Source organism: Suncus etruscus, chromosome 5, assembly GCF_024139225.1.
Source record: "Suncus etruscus isolate mSunEtr1 chromosome 5, mSunEtr1.pri.cur, whole genome shotgun sequence".
Lineage (NCBI taxonomy): Eukaryota > Metazoa > Chordata > Mammalia > Eulipotyphla > Soricidae > Suncus > Suncus etruscus.
Genome location: NC_064852.1, coordinates 72,059,188 through 72,078,558, shown reverse-complemented (window position 1 = coordinate 72,078,558; position 19,371 = coordinate 72,059,188).

The window sequence follows — 19,371 nt, the reverse complement described above, 5'->3', positions numbered from 1 at the left end:
AGAGAGAGAGAGAGAGATCCAAAATAATCTCACTCATCTATGGGTTTTAAGAAAAATAAAAGTCATTTTTGCAGCAATCCTCAGAGACAATGAGAGGAGGGCTGGCACTTCCAGCTCACTTCATGAAGCTCACCAAAAAGAGTGGTGAGTGCATTTATAGAAATAACTACACAGAGAACTACTATAATCATGTGAATGAATGAGGAAACTGGAAATCCTGTCTGGAGTACAGGTGGGGGTGGGGTGGGATGGAGGGAGATTTGGGACATTGGTGATGGGAATGTAGCACTGGTGAAGGGGGTGTTCTTTACATGACTGAAACCTAATCACAATCATATATGTAATCAAGATGTTTAAATAAAGGAAAAATATATAATTTTCATAGTTGGTAAAGATTGAAAGGAATAGAAACATTCACAATCTTGATGATAAGGCATTCGATAGTTAAGACAATTTGGAAATAAAATGCATTTTAAATGCATTTCTGTTGTACTTTTAAAAACACTTAAAATTTAAGAAACTTTGAGTTCATTAAAACAAAACAAATTAATAAACTAAATTAAAAAAAAGTAATTTTTCGACTATAATACCAAAGTACTGGTTACCAGAAAGGAGGGCATCAATAAAATAGCTTAAAAATGTCAAATGTATGGTGAATGTTGGAATTACTTTTAGTGGTGAACTTAATGTTGTATATATTGATATTTATACATATCAGTAAACATAAAATATAACATTATAATGTGATATTACTTCATCAACAACAAAATTATTTGTTTTCTCCTCCAAAATACCAGGCAAGCTCTATGCCTTTCCATAAAATAAGAATAAGAGATGGAGCCAGAAAGATAATACAGAGTGCAAAGTCAGAATTAACCCCTGATCACTATCCGGTATGCCCTCCAATTAGAATGAAGGAATATATATATATATATAAACATATTTTAATATACCTATATTATACATAACATATATTATTTATAATATAAATTTACAATACATATACTATAAATATATTATGTATAACATAACATGTATAACACATATTTGTATAACAATAATATTATTAATGATGATATTAATAATTATGGGTAATACATTAATTATTACTCATTATAACAAATAATAACGAATTCATTATTCATGAATAAATGAATAATATTATTTTTCATATGTATGTTATGAAGATATTCATAACATATTATATACACCTATACATAAATATGTATATTTATATATACATATTTCTAAATATATTTAGTGAATATTAAATTGTATATCTCATATAATATTTAAATAATATATATTGTATATTTACATATTACATATAATATATATACACTATATTTAGAGAATGTTGAAATACTTCAAACTTTTATTTTCTCATATAAACAGAAGAAATTAACTATACATTTAAATGAAATCAAATATACATTAAATATACATTTAAATATATATTTCAATGAAATAAAATATTTATTTTTCTAAGAATCCATGGAAGACTAAAAGTTTGAAGTATTTACATGACATCATGTTCAATTAATTCCCGAGACAGTGAGGGCATGAAACTAACATTAGCAATCCTAATAATAACATCAGTCCCTGGAATAGCATCTTTATTCAAATCTGTATGCAAATATTCCTTCCTACTTTCTTTATTATTCTACCAAATGAATATGTCAGCTATTATTTTATTTTACAATTAGTGAGGGACACTCAATATTTGTTTTTTTTTGGGGGGGTGGGCACACATAGCTGTGCTCAGGGCTCACTTCTGCTCTGTAGTCTGGAATCACTCTGAGCAAGCTGGGTACCCATAAGAGGCGCCTAGGATCAAACCTGAGGATCAAAAAGAATTGCAAGGCTTCTCTCTTTTCTCACTTAAATATTTAAATGGAATTGTCAGATTTTTATGAAAAAGTCATATTGTCAAGAGAAAATATAAACAGAATTATGGCTTTACTTTTAAAATAAACAAAAAAATCTGTGAATATGTGAAAATTTGTATGTTAATATGCTTACAACAATATGAACCATTCTGAGTATGGATTTCTTTTGGGGGGGGTGTGAGTCACTCCTGTGCCCAGAAATCGTCCCTAGCAGGCACAAGGAACCACATGGAATGCACGGATTCGAAACTCTGTCCGTTCTGTTGGTCCGGTGCAAGGTGCTCCTGAGAATAAGGATTTCTTTAGAGGAGTAGATTGAGAGACAGCGGTGTGCGTAACAACAGGGAAAGAGTGAGAGGTTCTGTTGTCTTTGCCTATCCCTCTTTTCCTCTCTCTCCTGAAACTCTGCAAAGAAGGCCAAGAAAGACCCAGTGAAAAATTGTCTCCCAGAAGCGCCCCAGCAGAAAGAAGGCCAAAAGAGACAGCATTATTAATTAATTAATTTGATTTTTGGATCACACCCGGTGGTGCTCAGGGGTTATTCCTGGCTGTCTGCTCAGAAATAGCTCCTGGCAGGCACGGGGGACCATATGGGACACAGGGATTCGAACCAACCACCTTAGGTTCTGGATCGGCTGCTTGCAAGGCAAGCACTGCTGTGCTATCTCTCCGGGCCCGAGACAGCATTATTTTAAAGATAAAACTGTTAAAGTTATTTTTTTTAACAAGAAGTATGTATTTGATGCTTTAAGATGTTCAAGAAAAAGATAATGTTAAACTACATTAAAATACTATGACATAACTTATGATCAGCAATATTTTTCAACAATTTCAAATAGATTTTTCTGTGCTTGGAATGATTTTACTCCATTAGTTTTTCTCTAGAGAAGGAACAAATGAGAAAGGACATGATTACAGTGAGAGTGCATACAAGCATTGCACAAAGATGTGCATATATGGAACATGTCTTTTCATTGTACTCCTCCTTAAAGGTATTGAACCATCTGGGTCACAAAGGAACTATATTCTACACATAGAAGAATAAACCTCTAATGTTTCCATTTTTATTTCTATAACCAGACCCAGAAAATAAAAATTGATATCATTTTAAACATTCCACTAATGGTCTCTTAATTTTGAGAATTGGTATTATAAGACATAATCTCTGCATATTATAATTCTGCATTACTGATATGAAAATTGCCTTATGCCAATATACAATGTTTATGTTTTTTTACGGGGCTGGGTTTCTTCTTCTGGTGGTGCTCAGATGATTAAGTGGTACTAGGGATTACACACAGACCTTTTGAACTATCTTCCTGGCCCTATAATGTATTTTTAAGACATTCTTTTGGTATGAATAATTGAATGTAAAGGGTTTTGCTGTTCCTGTGATAGTGAAGAGAAGGTGGTGGTACTAGCTTCAACAAGGCTGTATTTGATGGAGCCAGACTATAGGTTGGGCATATGTTGCCAACGATGGAATCCAGGCTTTTACCTAAGCCCTGTGCTTTATCCTTTGACTCACTTCCCCATCGCCTAATGTGAAGTTTTCACCATACTTTATATATACATATTATATAAATTTATATACATTTTATTTAGACAATATAGTTTATAATAACAGTTAATGATTGAGTTTCATGCATAAACTTTTAGCAGCACACCCTCACACCTTCCATCATACTGTCCACTTCCCTCCATCATTGTCCTGTGCCAGTTCCTCCATCCCTACCCTCTATCCCAATGGTAAACTTCTTATTGAAAAGTATTTCTCAGTTTCTGTCACTCTCGGGCATATTCTGTTTCATCACTATAAGTGTGAGTGTTTAATTTTCTCATATATGAGAGAGATCATTCTCTGTTTCTCTCCTAACATCGCTCAGCATGACACTTTCCAGATTCATTTCATAGGAGCATTGGATGGCTTTATCTTTTCTTACAGCTCAGTAGCATTACATTGTGTATATATAGTTTATTTAGTAATCTGTTCTTAGAACTTGGTTTGTTTCCAGACTTTTAGCTATTTATTATTTTTGAAAGTGCTGCAATGAATATGATAGTACAAAGAATAGAGGGTTTGGGCTCTTGGTATTGATTCCAAGAAGAGGAATCACTGAGTGGAGACTCAATTCTTAGTTTTTTTTTTTTTTACAAGTGTCTGTATTAATTTCCAAAATATGGTAGACCATTGACGTTCCACCATCAGTAAATGAGTGTTCCTTTTGTACCCACATCCATGCCAATACTGATGGTCTTAGTTTTTTGTCAGTGTGCCAGTCTTACTAGTATGAGGTAATTTCATTTATTGTTAGTGATGTAGAGCATTGTTTTCATATACCTCTTAGCTATGTTTGTCCTTTTTTGAGAGTGTATTTATCTTTCCTATTTATATTTTAATAGTATTAGTTGTTGTTCGTAGTTGTTGTCATTTTACCAGTGCTTCATACACTTTGGATTTTAACCCTTTGTTAAATGGATGGTGGGCAAATATACTCTACCAAATTGCGGGGTGTCTTTTCATTCTGAACATAGTTTCTTTTGCAGTGCATTAGCTTTTTTGTTTGATATCATTCCATTCATTTATCTTTGCTTCTGTTTGCTTGGGCAATGGTATTGCATCATTTAAGATATCTCTAAATTCAACATCATAATTTTTATGATTTTTAAATTTCCCTCAATATAATTTATGGATTAGTGTCTGATGTTGAAGTCCTTAATCTAATTTGAATTTATTTTTCTTATTTTTATACTGGAACTGAATGGGATATTAGAAATCCTTCATAGATAAGAAAAATCAGTCCTGAAATACATAACAACAAATTAAGTTATAAAAGGATACTAACTTTGACACATTTATTTGTTACTCTATACACTACTAAACTAATCATAACTATTACTATTGCTAACATTCACTTCATGTTAGAAATTACTTCAGTTGATGTATACATGCATATTCTAATATGAAGTATGAAGTATTATTTATGCATGCAAAATTCTTACAGGTATTAAGTACTATTTTTTATATACATTAAATATAGAACTATTAATTTTGTACATAGGAGAAAATATGAGGAAATAGCAATTAAAATAACTTGCCAAAGCTATTACATATAAAAAGAGACATTTCCAAGGTTTGATCAGATTTTCTGACTTCCTAACAGTGCTTTCTTAACTTTAATTCTTTATTTCTTCCTGGAAATAAATTTAGCATACTACATTATAGTATATACAAGTGTGTATATAAAAAGTCATACAGTTGAACTATAGATTAGGGGAAGTAACACTAACACTGAGAAAAACATCTATTATTTCTTATATTGTGTTAGAAAATTCCTAAAGATTAGAAGTGATTTTCATCCAAGTTTAACAAGCATTTTATGTGTGGTGTAAGAAAGTAGGCTTTAAGTGTAGTAGTTATGTTGCACAATAATCTGTGATTAAAAAGGAAAGGACTGGAGTGTTTTTAGACTAGTGTACTGTAATTACTCAATTGGAATATTAATTTTGTTTGTCTTCCTTTGAAGGATGTTTCATCTTTTGTTATACTCCTTGGTGGTACATCCAATTACTGAAAACAGGATGTGACTATAAAAAAAAATCCAATTCCCAGCATTGAGGGGCAGATGCACATTCACTTCTAATTGTTGTCATTGAAACTGAGTACCAGGGAAAATCAAAACAGCAAAAAGAAATGTTAATAATTAAAAAATAAAAACACCAACTCCCTATATTGTGCAAAAAGGAAAACGTTTTTCAAGGTTTAAGCTTACTTTCTTAGTACTGAGACTACTAATGGGGAAGAAACTTGGAATGAGTTAGCTGTATATGTCAGTTCTGTTCCATCTCATTTTGTGAAATACATAGAGGAGGTACAAGGCTCATATATTTACTGGACATTGGTTCACTAAAACTGCTGAAGTCTACACATCCATTGTCAATTGAAACTGCAACAGTATTATTCATAGTGGGCAACTTCACTCTTCAGTGTGTTTCTATGATGATAGAATCTTTATTATAGAATGCATTGCAGTCAAATGCCAAATAGAAAAAAAGAGGCTTTAGTACCATTTTGGAAGAGGTGCTAGAAAAACCCTCCAGAAGAAAGTAGAGAAAAGAAGAGTAAATAAAGAAAAGAAAAGAAAAGGGAAGAGTGGAGAGGAGAGGGAAGGGAAGAAATTGCTGGAAGAATTGTGTTTTCAATCAGATCTGTAATTTTATTTAATTGGTCAGTAGACAACATCTATAATTATTAAATCTATGCAGAAATATTTCATAAACTCTTATAGTCCCAGATATGAGGGACATATTATTTACTTAGTGCACTCTTGACAGTATAAGTTTGTAGGACTGTAGAGAATAAATATTATAATTTTATATTAGAATGCTATTATTTTGAAGGACTAGTACTGCCTTTAATGTTTTATTTAGTGCTCAACCCTCCAAACAAGCAGACCCTTATTAAGGAATTCTCTTTTGAATTTGCTGTAATTTAAGATTCTGTTATGATTCAGTACCAGGGTGCTGGAAAAGCTAGAAGCAAAAGTTAAAATTGACACCTTTACTCATATCCAATGGTTCAAACCTTATCTCTTGTCTTCAACTAATTTTATTGACTGAATGTATCATTTTCCCAAATGCTTGGGCAGAGAGACAATGGATATGATTAAGCAATTATTGTTTCACCATACTCTTGCTAACAAATAGTTCTATTTGGCGAATTATATATGTAGTCCTCATAAGAATTGAGTTGTTTGTCTTCAAATTATTATATGTGATTATATTTGAGTGTGCTAGTGTGTGTTTTTAAGGGTATGGACCACAATCCTACAATAATTCTTAAGTAATATTACTGGTTCTATACACAGAAATGATCCCTAGTAGTGTTCAGTGGACCATAGAAAGTAGCAGGACCAAGTTAAGTCTGCACAAGGCAAGTGCTTACACCCTGTAATATTTCTCTTGTCCTAGCTAAGAATTTTAAAGAAATAACTAAGTAAGTGAAGTATGAAAAATGGAGCTCTAGTGCCTCCACTGAGATGGTAGAGAGGATAAGGTGCTTACCTTACATGATTTGACTGTTTTAATTTTTGACCTCATTTAGTCCCCTAAGAACCATGAGTGATTCCTGAGTGCAGATCCAGGAGTAATTCCTGAAAATGCCTGGCCCCTATACAAAAACAAAGTAAAAATTAGTGGACTTCTAAGCCAACCACTCTTGTTCATATAAGAAGAGGAAGAAACACCAGGGTAATTCATGTGTAGAAGAGCATGTTGTGAGAAAGTAGAAAGTGAGAAAGTAGCCAAGGAAATCCATACCTGCTAATTCCTTTGTATTGGATTTTTAATATATATGACTGAAAGAAACAAATTTATATTGTTTTGACCACCAGTCTATATATTTTATTATTTTGGCTCTAGTATATATAATAATACAATTAATGAAACCTAAAAAAATAAAGTAAAATTTACCTAATATTTAATGCTTTATAATTTCTGTTCAACTGACTTCTTGATTTGATAACATTTTATGAATTATATTTTTGTTTTTATGTTTGTTTTTAATTTCTATCATACAGATAAAGATAAAATATAAAGAAAATGTGATATACAGTTACTTCATAATCTAATAAATAAAAGTCAATTGTAATTGCGTTATAAAATTATTCAAATTTTCACTAAGATTTTTCAGGGAAAGCTGGTCATTTAAAATGTTTTAAATAGAGGAGAAAAAAAACAGAAAAAATGTTTTAAATATTTGCATTTGGTCATGAAAAATGTGTGAATTAATTTTTACTATAGTTTACTCAGATAATCTACATGGAAACTATATAGTATTTATTGTAGCAATTACTAGTGACTTAACAACTTCAAACTTTCTGTAGTTTTAACAAAGAAATTTGGGGTAATGAGTTGTATCAATAATATTTTCTAGTGCTATTATTAGGATATGACATTAATAACTAGGTCTCAATGAGTTGACAATCTAAGAATTTCAATTTTGACATATTTTGTTAATGTATTCATAAATATGACAAGGTGGAATAAATTCTTCAAAACAGATGATTTTTTAAATAATGAGGAAATGCCCTTAACTCCTATTAAAGATTTAGTTATGGTAAATGTATTCTTCCACATTGTGAGAAATCAGTAGTTTTTGTGATACTTTTAATATAATTAACATGTGCATTTTTATTTTTAAGGTTCTTTTCTCTGTTCACAATATGAAACAATTACCATCACACAAATATTTTCTTTTTAATTGTTTTTCTTTTTGGGCCACACTGGCAATGCTCAGAAATTTTTCTTGATTTTTCAATCAGTAATCACTCCTGGAGAGTGAGGACCATATGTGATGCCAAAGATCAAACCTGGATAAGCTGCGTACAAGGCAAGTACTGTCTCACTTGTCCCCCATTCATGCTTTCTTTACTGGCTTCTAGCACCCATCTTTAAAATAAACATCAGTTTTCACTGAATAGTTGTTCTGAATAGAGCAGCAAATTTGTTAAAATTTATAGAGCTCATTCAAGCACATATATAATATTTTCTGCATTAATATTTTAGTTTTCAAAATAGTTTAGTCTATTTTAGTCAACTAAAGTAATTGTTTTATAGTGTACATTTAATATCATTTGGTGAAAATTTTGTGAGTTGTTCTAATTGACTTAGAATTTAGCTCTTCTAGTTCATATCACTGTGTTCCAGTCTTATTTTATAAGAAATGTGAATTTTCAATTTAGAAATTTATTTTCTATCCTCTTCCATTGGAACACAATGAGTCAAACTCTATCTCATTTTGGTGTCTATTTGAAGATTCAATTAGCTATATCTCACACAGAATCATCTGGGACCCCAGTCCAATATCCTATAGGAATACTCAATAAAGGAAGCAGCTTTTGTTTCAGTTTGAGCTGATGACACTCAAAATTCAGATACATCCCAAAGAGCTAAAAATGGTTTGTCACTAATTTTCAATAGTAAGTTTGTGGGCTGCAGGTATACTTTAGGTTACAAGACTTCTGTAGGGTTAAAAAAAGGCAAATGCAAAGTCGCACATGCAGTCTTTTTTTTTATCCTTTGGTGCTTATTAAAGATAACTATATGATAATTAATGAGGAAGGAAAATAGTGCAGTGTAGATGGTTTGTCAATATTGTAGTTAGGTCATTCATCTGTAGAGCAGTGATATTCACCTACTTTTTCCTTTGTTTCAAAGAAGAAGAGTTAATATGTCCCTTCTTAATTTAGATTCTCTCTCTCTCAAGCATTATTTTCAACAGGCAAACAGGGACCACTTCCAAGATGAAGAAAGTCACCATTCTTTGCTAGTGAATTCATAATGAAGGGAATCCTCTTTGTGAATGGACTTCTGTAAGGCACCATTCCCCTGAAACTAATGTTCCTAAGTATGTGGAGAGAACCCATTAATGAATGTTAAATGAAGTTATAACATACTTAGAGACATGGGCTATGTTTATATGACACCAGTTTACTTTAAAATACTCCCTCTTGACCTTTGCAAAAATAATATAATAGCAATTTGAGATGAATAGTTACAGTAGGTAGAAATAGTTCTGAAGTGCTAATTCCCAAACCACTGTTTGTGAAATGTCCTGCTTCTTTGATCTATATTTTCATAAGCTTCTTTAGGCAGAGACAGGTAAAACAGCAAGTTCACCAAGAAAATTTCTTAGATGAGAACAGATGGGTTTTCTACAGTCTTTAAATGGCAGGAATCAAGTAGGCCAGGTTACTTAAAAAAAAAATCACTTCATGTGTCATAGATATTGAGACTTTAGCTACATTTTTAAAAAGTGTAATATAAAATTTAATATATCATTTAAGTAAGAAATTAGTAAATCGTAACATGGTATTTGAATATTTAAGATGCTATTTTAAAGATGAGTTGTTTGTTGATGAATATTATCTTTACAGCAGATATTTCTCTGTTCACTTCTTAGGTACTTAGAAGTTATGAGAGAAATATTTTAAAGTTAAGCCATAAAATAAGCATAGTTAGAGAGCTAACATGAGGATTTTTACTTCATTTACATTCATTAGATATTATGAGTTTAATTACCTTCCTCAAATAATACCAGTATGAAGGCAAGATGCTGAAGAAGGCGTACTTCTATGATGATTTTATTGATTGTGACTGATGGATGGCATCAACGTTTCATAGTGAAGAATCATGGTTTTGTTACATCAGGAAAATTAAATTGGGAGAGTTATTTTCTTTCCCAGTGATAGTGGCAGTTAGAATATTTCACCTGTAATGAGATGTGTGCGTTATGTGCCATCGTGAACCACGGCTCAGCCATTAAATATATGTAAATGAAGAGAAACACAAGAGAGCCCGGGCATAATAACGTGCAGAACAGAGAAATGGATCCTGGAAAGTGATTAATTTATTTGATGATGCCTCAAGTGAGGAATTTTAGGTCACAAATGAAGTGACAGAATGACAAATTACCATTTTAAAGAATTTACTGGGCATCATTACTGAACAATTGTCAGGTAGTTTATGGTGGCTGAGAAGATGGTATAAATATAGATCTTTTCCTTATCTGAGATGAATTATTAATCACCCTTTTAAAAATCTTTGTGAGTGATGGTTGGCTGTCTGATTGGAAATAATGTGTTCTACAATTTTAACTAAACTCTAATATGATATGTAACAGGAATCTTTACAATTAAAGTCTCAGTGGAGATGGTAGGAGGTTTACAGTCAATTGCAGTTTTAATGTGATAGAAGAGGATGAATCCACTAGCATATTTCAATAGATTTCCTTAGGTATATTATCCCTGCTGTGATGTTATTCAAATGTTTACAGTTTATTTTCATTTGAAAAATGACATTCAGATACTTAAATTGTTTTCCTTGGTTTATTAGTTAATGAAATGAAATTCTAGTAATTACTATAGTTTTGCAGCCTGCCACATTATTTAAGTGACTGGCTTTGTCAGTGGCATTATAAATGTCGTCTTTTCTGTGTTTTGTTCAATTTTTGTTTGCTTTATCTATGTCATGTCCCTTCTCTGTCTATGTCACTATGACTAACATTAGTATCAACCCAATTGTGAAAGGAAAAGTCAGAATTTGAAATGAAGTCATTTCCTCAAGGTTTTTTTTTTAAATATTTTGATGAGTAAGCAACATTTAAACCTGCTTTGTACACAGTACTAGGAATATAGATATAAAACAATTCCCCGTTAAGAAAACAGTGAAACATCTAATCATGTGTTAAACTCTCTATTGAATCCTGCTAGTTAAAGTAGAGTTTATGCATTTACTCAGGCATGATCAGCCTTTTAGATTGAAGGTACTTATTAAAAATATCCTTATTTTTAAAAATCAGAATTAAAGAACCAAGTTCATTTTTAAACTATTTATGCCAGTTAACTAACAGAGTCTCAGTGGTTAGAGACCTATTTTTGGCAAGTTTGTTTCTAAAGCAATAGTAATCCTTTTACTTTTCAGATCGGAAGCTCCTAACTGACTACTCTTTTACCTAGAAGAAAGCTTGAAATTTTTACTTCTGTTTTAGCGACTGTGTGCACCTCTTCATTTTAATCTTGGTTCATTTTGAGAGAATATGAAAATCTTAAATAAGTATTCCCATGTTACCAATGACATCTTACATTGCTGAACTGGCAAGAAATTTAAATTTTGAATGTACATGCTACTTTTTTTTAAAGCTCATTTTGCTTTTAATTTCCATCCCCTCCCCAACTTGGGTGGTAGAAATGTTCTGGATCCTCTTGTAAAAAAAAAAATGAAAAAACCGTTTGCTTTTACTGTTAATAAGACTCATCTCTATGTGGCATGCTGAGTTTAGGGAAGGTCTTGGCAATGCTGCCTCTGTGTGGCACTTTTCTTTCCCACAAAGGATGCTTGTGTTTCCCCTGGTGTGCATAAAGGCATATTTTAGGTCAGGCCACTTCACCATTTCTCCATTAGAAATGACCCCCGCCTTTCACTTCTCTTTTATTCTTGCTGGTCATAGAATATCTAAACATGCAAACAAATGAGTGAGGGCATGCCCCTCAAGGAAAATTCAAATCTTGCATGAGGTACTATAAAGATTGGACTTGTTTAACCTAACACAGTTCAAGGCGATCAAGAGTACATCAAAGAAGACAATGACTGTTATGTGAACCTTGAGCCCCCTGCTACACTTTAAATATGTTTCCTCTCCTGTCCGTTTCTATCAGCTGTCAGAGAGCTGCAAAAATAAACTGTAGATACTGTAGGACTTCAAATATTCTAACTGGAATAGTGGATGGGTGTTTACATAAATTGATAGGCATGGACATTTTTTTATACGGTTTCAAGATGCAGATTTTAGGCCTTTTACCTGATTCAGGAATATGATAGAGGAGGAAAAGAAAAACATAATTGAAATGTCAATAATGTCACTGTGTGCCAAGCACATGTAAGAACAAAACTATGTTAACAACCTTTGAAGCTAATAAGTTATTGGGTCACTAAAAAAGTCAAAGTTCTACAAATTAAGATTTCTGAGAAATTTCATCATCACAAAATTATTTATATTTATATTCCCCTCTGAGGCCGACAATGTTATTTTTCCTGTAAAAAAAAAAAAAGAAGCCGGGCATAGCTCTAGTTACCTTCTCTTTATTGCCTATTTACTAAATTTTGTGTAAGATTTATTTTAAACACATAGAAAATGAACATTAATCCAACTATGACCCAGAGTTTTCCATTGGTATTTTACTAAATGTATCTTCTAACCTAACGATCCACTGTCAAGTAATCTTAAGATAACTTATTTCTAACAATATTTCTGTTATCTTTGAGTTTTCCTTAAATATTTTATCATATATATAATTATTTAAAGCTTAGTCCTTAATCATGTTTCTAATTCTCTGGAAGTAAAGTTTTTGGGAAGAGTCACACTTAGTGGTGCTAAACGCTAACTCCTGGCTTCAACTGTGCTCACACACAGTGGTGCTCAGGGATAACTCCTGGCTCAGTCTGTGCTTAAGAATCACTCCTGATAGTGTTTAGGGGACAAAATGGGGCATTGAACCTGGGTTGACTACATGCTAGACAAATGCTCAACATGCTAATATTGCTCTGGTCCATCTGGAATTAAATTTCTTTTATGTAAAAAGAAAAAAAAAAGAAAAAAATTTATTTTATGTACAATGGTCTTAGAAAATTAGATAATGTAGACATTTTTAAAGCTCAAATCACTATCAAGATAGAGAAAAGTATTTCACCTCAAAATATTCTCCTTCAAGCTGTAGCAATAGTACAGCAGCTAGGGCTCTTGTCTTACACATGACTGACCTTAATTCAAGATCTCCAGCATCTCATATTGTTCCTTGACCCTGGTAAGAGTGAATCCTGAGCAAAGAGTCAGGAATAGCACTGCTGGCATGGCCCCAAAACAAAAACAAAAAGAAAATTTCCTCCCATTATCAATAATACTCCTCATTTCTATTCCCCCACTGAAGAAACTGTCATTCTATTTTTTACAATGCAAATTAGTCTTATTTATCTATCATCTATCTATCTATCATCTATCTATCTATCTAACATCTATCTATCATCTATCATCTATCTATCTAATCTATCTATCATCTATCTATCTATACATTATACAAACTAGTATCATACAAAATTATACTTTATATGTAATTTTTCCATGAAATTGAGATAACACGGGTTTACAAGACTGAACCTGTTTTGGAAGCACAATTTTCCCTCTTTTCTAAATATATGATACTACTCTACATCTGCCACAAAAGTATTATCATGCCTTTACCAGTCTATTGAAAACAATCCCTTTTTGCTCTTGCTTTTATTCCTTTGCTAACCTCAAGGTTCCATATTCAGAGTCCAAGAGTTTGATTTTTGTTATGCTGTTGTTAACATTGATAATATTGTGGTTAGGGGGCTTAGTGGTATTCCTTGATCACATGGTGCTGGTTACCCAACTCTGGGACTCCTATCCATGAGGGATATTCTTGTATGCACATAATTTCCACCTAACCATAGGTACTTTTGTTGTTCTTGTTTGTTTGCTTTGCTTTATTTATTTGTATTTCATATAAAAGTGGACCAATTTAGAATTATTTAAATAGATTAACATTTCTTTTTTAAATCTTTATTTAAACACCTTGATTACAAATATAATTGTAGTTGAGTTTCAGTCTTGTAAAAAACACCCCCCTTCACCAATGCAACATTCCCATCACCAAGTCCCAAATCTCCCTCCTCCCCACCCCACCCCTACCTGTACTCTAGACAGGCTTTCTACTTCCCTCATTCATTCACATTATTATGATAGTTCTCAGAGTAGTTATTTCTCTAACTACACTCACCACTCTTCGTGATGAACTTAATGTCATGAGCTGGACCTTCCAAAGGATGAAACAATTCTCTTTTCTAACAGTGTGCCAAAATTCCTTTATCTTAATATCCTCGTCAATAATTTTTATTTCTAAATTTTTTAGTATAGAAAATTCTCAGAGATATGTGGTGATATCTCAGTGTAGTTTTATTTGAATTTTCTAATTATAAAAAATGCTAAGTATTTATTTCATATGCCTATGGCCATCTTTGGAGATTATCCAAATAAAACTCTTGCATATTTGAAAATATATTCAATTAATAGATTTTTATATATTATTTTTATAAGGACCAAACTAACTTTGGTTCTGGGGTAGTAGGATGACCCAGGGTGAGTGTTCTTTAATATGAGCCTGAAAGTTCAGTTTGTAACTAAACATATCTTTCCAGTCATCAGATTATTTCTCAAGAATCTTTAACTACTTAACTTCTTTATTTTGTATGTTGTCTCTTTGTCTCTTTGACTCCCTGGTATCCATAAATTGAAATTCCTTAGTTCTTATCCCAGTGCCTTCTTTTGTTCTCATTGTTTACTTTATGTCATAAGAATCAAGTTGAGTTTGAGAGATAGTTTAAGTGTAAAACCTCTTACCTTGTATAATGCTGATCCCAGACTGATCACTGGGGAAAGCAAGTCTGAGCAAAGAGCAGGAAGTAGCCCCTGGCAGTACTAGATGTGATTTCCCCAAACATAACTTAACTTCCCATAAAAGAATATGTAGATTCTTAGAACTTTGAAATCAATCTCCATGTAGCTACATTTAAAAATTTCTGTGCTGGGTTTTCCTGTGATGATTATTAAGTATTCACTATGACCTTCCCAGTCATCTGTTTCTGTTATTGTAAAATCATCATATGTTATAATTAATTTATTCTTTTCCAATGGTGCTTTTCTTTTAACACAGTTGTTTGGATCTGCTAGGATTCCATTTGAAGAAAATATATTAATTTCTAGTTAAACACTCTAAAAGATATATTTCAGAAAAAAATAACATAGAAAGGAAAATTAAAGGCTAATATTTTAAGAAATGTACACAGTTCTGGCAATAAATTAAAGATTAATTTATTGGTACACAGCAGATTTTGTTAATTAGTTCACTGTGGATTATTTTCAGCTTTAATATGATTATATTACAAAATAATAGACATAAAATGACTAGGTTAAGCAAATTAAATGCAGATACAGAACAAAAACAGAGAACACAATTCATAAAGTAAATATTTAAAAATATAAAATGAAATTGATATAAGAAATAAGCAACTATTACGATGATCACGAAGGCAAAAAATGTTATTTGAATAGACTAATGAATTTGTCAAATATCCAAATTGCAAGACGTGTTGAAATAAAGAGAGAAGTTTCAAATAAATAAAATTTAAAATAAGAAAAATATACATAGTAAAGATTAAGAATAATAGACAGGAAATCAATGGAATTTGTGCCAAAGTTTGGAAAGACATACTGCTTTTTTTTAAATATAGCTAGCAAAATTTGTCTGCCAAAGAAAATTTAGAAAAAATAAAAATTGTGAATTTTTGTAACAAATGCAAATGCATTGTAACAAATAAAAATCATCATACAAGTACTACCAAATTCAAATGACTATACAGGATGACACAAGCAAATTTTAATTAAGCAAAACCAAACATAGTTTATGCCAATTGTAGTCAAACTATACCAAAGGCAATAAAACAAAGGTATTTGGGGAAGGAAAATTATGAAACAAAAACGCATAAGAAATGCTACTCATGGGTCAGGAGAGATAGCACAGTGGTAGGGCGTTTGCCTTGCAAGCAGCCCATCCAGGATGAACAGTGTTTTAAATCCGACATACCATATGGTCCCTCGTGCCTGACAGGAACAATTTCTGAGTGCAGAGCCAGGAGTAACCCTGAGTGCCACCACATGTAACCCAAAACCCAAAAAAAAAAAAAAAAGAAAAGAAAAGAAAAGAAAAGCTACTCAAATAACATTGATACCAAAATCAAACAAAATATACATAAGAAAGGAAAATTATTACTATCAATCATTATATACTTATAAAAAATTACAATGGAGTTTCACAAAGAGAACATACACCAGCCAATAGGCATATAAAGAAAGGTTCATCAATAAAATACAAATCAAAATTACAATGAGATCTCATGTCATACTAGTGAGAATGGCCTATTGTATCAAAATGACTAGAAATAATTAGTGTTGGAAAGGATATGATAAGTAAGGAAATTTATCTAATCCTGATAGAAATATTGTCAGGTTCAACCCCTATGTAAAACAATTAGAGATTTCTAAATAAAGTAAGACTAGAGCTTCCATGACCCAGGGATTTTATTTGTTAACAAATGAAACCTCCAAAAAAATATTAATTTAATGCATATGTGTGCCAGAATTTAGTACACTATTTAGGCTGCAACCCAAGAGTCTAATTACATATAAATGTGACAATGAAATACATGCACCCATAAGAAAAGACAAAACCTGCAGTTCATGGCAACTTGTAAGAAGTTGGATAATAGCTATCTTGTTATTTTATTATTATTAAATTTTTCTTCAAATGGAATCCTAGCAGATTCAAATAAGTTGTCCTACAGTAAAAGCACTATATAAGTAAATAAACTCTTCATACGAAGAAGAATGGCCTCAATCATTTGTAAAAAAAATAAACAAACTAGTCATATGCAGAATAACTACTTGATGGCCTCAATCATTTGTGGTGCATAGAGTTGTAAGCAAGGGAACAAAAGGTATACAGCCGTGGCAAACCCAATCTCCTGGCCCTGGATTACAGAACTGAGATTGACAAGGGAGAGGATAATGGAAGTGGTAAGTAATAAGGTAGACTGATGCAACATGATGGCATTGGTTGAGGGTTTTAAAAATTTTGGCGGTGATATTGAAGTAACATAACCATATACGTTAAAATCATGCAATAACACTATTGTAAACATGTAACTCAAAATATAATAGCTAATATTAAGAAATGAGTTTGCCAATGGAGTCTTGTGACAGACTGCAATGGGACCATGCATGACACATTGTTGGAACGACACTGACATTGGTAAAAGTTGAAACAATACATGCCTAAAATTCTATTATCAAAAAATCACAATGCTTGGGGCCAGAATGACAGCACAGTGGCAGGGCATTTGCCTTGCACACAGCTGACTAGGAATGGACCCAGGTTCAATTTCTGGCATCTATATAGTCCCCTGAGCCTGCCAGGAGTGACTTCTGAGCACAGAGCCAGGAGTAACCCCTGAGAGCCTCTGGGTGTGGCCCAAAATGTCCCTCCCCTCAAAAAATCATAATGCCTAAATACTAATTGAAAATATAATATTCATTAATGTACAAAATTGATAGACAATGTAGGATTTATCACTTAATATAGTATAGCAGTAATCTAATTTTGTTAGTAATTTAAAGTTTTATTGTAAATTATACTAAATGACATTATTTTTTAAAAACAAATAACAAAAACACTTTATATGTGAGTAAATATCTTACTCTGAAAATCTTACTCAATCTCCACAAAAATAAACCAAACCAAAAATAGTATAGTACATAGTACTGTACAGAAACATAGTTCAGTAGGTAAGAAGCTTGTCTTGCACATAGCCAACTAGAGTTCAGTCCCTGGTATATCATATGCTCCTCTGAGCACCACTTGGAGTGATCCCGAGAATAAAGCCAAGAGTGATCAGTGAAAACAGTCAGAAATAAGCCCTGAGTGTTCTTGTTCTTTGTGATATGTGCCAGTGTCTGTGGTGTGAAATGGAACCTCATTGTAGTTTTGATTTGCATCTCCCTGATGATTAGTGATGTGGAACATTTTTTCATGTGTCTTTTGGCCATTTGTATTTCTTCTTTGAATAATTGTCTGTTCATTTCTTCTCCGCATTTTTAAATAGGGCTATATGTGTTTTTTTTCTTATTAAGTCTGTCAATACCTTATGTATTTTTGGTATTAGCCCCTTGTCTGATGGTTATTGCATAATAGTTTCTCCCAAAATGAGGGAGGCTTTTGTATCTTAGACACTATTTCCTTTGAGATGCAGAAGCTTCTCAGCTTAGTATAGTCCCTTCTGTTTATCTCTGCTTCCACTTGTTTGGAGAGTGCTGTTTACTCCTTGAAGATGCCTTTAGTCTCAATGTCATATAATGTTTTACCTATGTATTGTTCTATATATCTTATGGTTTCAGGCCTAATATCAAGGTCTTTAATTCATTTGGATTTGATCTTTGTGCATGGTTTTATATGAACAATCAGTGCTGGTGGGGATGGGGAAAGAAAAGAATCTTTAATTCACTGCTGGTGGGAATGCCATCTAATCCAGCCTTTATGGAAAACAATATGGAGATTCCTAAAAAAACTGGAAATTGAGCTCCCATATGATCCAGCTATACCACTCTGAGGGTTATACCCTAGGAACAAAAAAATACAATACAAAAATCCCTTCCTCACACCTATATTCATTGCAATGCTGTTTACAATAGCCAGATTCTGGAAACAACCAAGATGCCCTTCAACAGATGAATGGCTAAATAAATTGTGATACATATACACAATGGAATATTATACAGTCGTCAAGAGAGATGAAGTCATGAAATTTTCCTATACATGGATGTACATGGAATCTATTATGTTGATTAAAATAAGTCAGAGGGAGAAAGGAGACATACATAGAATAGTCTCACTCATCTATGGGGTTTAAGAAAAAATTGGGGGCTGGAGAGAGAGCACAGTGGTAAGGCGTTTGCCTTAGATGCAGAAGGACGGTGGTTTGAATCCTAACATCCCATATGGTCCCCTGAGCCTGCCAGGAGCAATTTCTGAGCATAGAGCCAGTATTAACCCTTGAGTGCTGCTGGGTGTGACCAAAAAACCAAAAATAAAATAAAATAAAATAAATAAAATAAAATAAAATAAAATAAAGACATTATTGTAATAAAGCCCAGAGACAATAGAGTTAAGGACTGGAAGGGCCGAAAGGACTGGCTCACAATTTGAAGTTCACCACAAAGAGTGGTGAATGCTGTTAGGGAAATAACTACAATAACAACTAGCATGATAATGTTAAAGAATGAGAGAAGTAGAAT